This window comes from Lolium rigidum, chromosome 5, assembly GCF_022539505.1.
Source record: "Lolium rigidum isolate FL_2022 chromosome 5, APGP_CSIRO_Lrig_0.1, whole genome shotgun sequence".
In the NCBI taxonomy this organism is placed as follows: Eukaryota; Viridiplantae; Streptophyta; class Magnoliopsida; order Poales; family Poaceae; genus Lolium; species Lolium rigidum.
The window spans coordinates 13,902,364-13,904,636 of record NC_061512.1 but is presented as its reverse complement, the minus strand read 5'-3'; the positions used below and the strand labels follow the sequence as shown (position 1 = coordinate 13,904,636).

General features: G+C 44.4%; 1 long non-coding RNA gene across 1 annotated transcript; it reads right to left on the bottom strand.

Moving 5' to 3' along the window:
* Positions 1 to 239: 239 nt before the first annotated feature.
* LOC124658404 lies at positions 240 to 1,707 on the bottom strand. The gene is made up of 3 exons (XR_006989174.1): positions 1,697 to 1,707; positions 1,512 to 1,597; positions 240 to 350 (listed from the first exon to the last, which is right to left on the bottom strand). It is a non-coding gene; the product is annotated as an uncharacterized LOC124658404 (long non-coding RNA).
* Positions 1,708 to 2,273: the final 566 nt, after the last annotated feature.

The following is a 2,273-nucleotide window of genomic DNA, read 5'->3' as shown; positions in this document are numbered from 1 at the left end:
ATTAGAGGTAGCTGCTACAGCGGATGCCATAGTTGAGTTAGAGGTAGCTGCTACAGCTGATGCCATAATTGAATTAGAGGTAGTGCGCAGTTCTTCCTCAGTTGAAAAAGTAGACCCAAAAATTTGGGTCCAACGGCCGGCTCCACAGCGAGATCTACTCCCCAACATGATCAACAGATGACACGAAGAAGGGATCAACAACAGCTGGTGTGGAATCACCGGAACACGAATTCACCCAGCCCTCAATGCGCAGCCAAAGCGAAGGCAAATATCATGGAGCAGAAGGAGTGACACTGCGATGACCATTTGCATGCCGATCACTCATGGCAACAGCAGCATAGTCCAGCAGCCTACATCAAAAGGAATAAACCCTTATTATAACAACCAAAAGCAACAACTAAATAACCCAAACACACAAACTCTAAACAAAGGAGAGACCTGGGCGAGAGATTTGCTATTCTTAAAGCTTTCTGTGCCTTTTGGTCTGGAACACTGGGGATCATGATATGGTGACATAGTACAATATATTTTTAGAAGCAAATTGTGAAGCTAGGTAGCCCACAGCAGAACATCATACTTCTTACTACAAATTAATGTGGTTTTGGCACACATGGGAAAGTGGACCTATTGAACTCCAAATATACCAAATTCAACCTGGACAACGAATTTTTTTGGAGCAGAGACTCAGTGCAAACGGTGCAGCGGCCCTCGATAGCGGAATCATAGATGAGAGATGTCATACAAAAATATTACATTTGTTTAACAACCAAAATCAGAAGAAATGATTATAAAAAGATCGTAAAACTGTGGCCCAAGCCTCCAACTATTGAAATACGTAGAGACCAATGAAGCAATTGATAAACTGAATATTGAACAATGTATTAGCACCTATTGGGCTTGCAATTGTTCTGCTATCAAAGCAAAGGGGAGCAGGAGAATGTAGAAAGAGATATCTGAAAATAAACAATGAAATGCACGTCTTTACTACCCATCAGGCTCCATATAATCTGGAAAATAACATATTTTTGTTCTCACTTAAAAGGTCCATACTTTGTAAAAATAAATCTATATAAAGGCTGTGTGGTATAGCCTCAAATCATGGAAACGTCTTAAAGATATAAATTTCTGAAGACAACAGCCACCAATCTGAAAGCTACAGACATATTTGGTTTGAGCAAGATCCATCTGATCAACTCTAGATCTGATAGCTAAGGGAACCACCAGGTTTCAGTTAAGAAACGTAAATTTGTTTTATTCAACCAAAGATGCTTTATCTATATATCACAACACCACCAGTCAACTACCAGCCAGGAGTTGGCTTCAACACGACATTTGCAGCGACCTGCTCCAACTCATATAAAAATGGAAGGAAGCCCCTCTCTCTCCACATTATTTTTTTCCCACCGTCGCTGCTCCTCATACACGCCCTCATGAGCAGTGGACTAATCGTAAACAGTAAAAATATGACTAACACCCAACAATGGTGAAAAGTAGACAAAAGGTATTCTTACCTTACGGAAGCCAACAGATATTGCTCAACAATTTCAAGACCTTTGTTTATTGCTTGCATTTCTTCAGCAAGCAACTTCAACTGGATCTGGGGGGATTAACAAATGCAATCACAGAGAAACATCTTAGGTGAGTAGCTCGATGATCACCGAGAATTGCTCAAAACAGATCAATCCATCTGCATTACCTTAGAAGCTGCATCGAGATGAATCAAGTCTTTGTCAAAATCAGGAAAAAAGAAGATCAAGCGAGGAGATCGGATCCGGGCGACCATGCCCAGATCTCGGACACCTATGCCCGGATTCAGGCCTCCATGCCTCGAGCCAAGCCTCTGTGCTGCTGATCTTGATGGCAGTCTAGGGAGGGCGTCCGGGCTCCATGCCCCCTAGACGTGAGCTGGAGGACTGGGACAGTCGAGGGGGATGCGATTGAGGCCGGATCCGCGTGGTGGAGGCGGCGATTGAGGAGGAGGAGGTGACGGCCGGTGTGAGGAGGTGGTGACGGGCGCCGTATGCGGGGGAGAGATGTGATCAGGAGGTGAGAGAGAGAGAGGAGGGTGGCCGGGTGCGGGAGGGAGTGTGGATGGTGGGATTTGGTCAGATTCTAGAGGGAGGGGGCGACGGGCGAACGAACCAAAAGGACGACCAAAGTAGGGGGAGAAGGGGGAACATGTTTCTTCTTTTTAAGTAGTAGAGATTATTAGTGTGGTTCATAGCGAAGCACGGGCACTTTACTAATATAGAGATAAACTAGGACTTTAGATA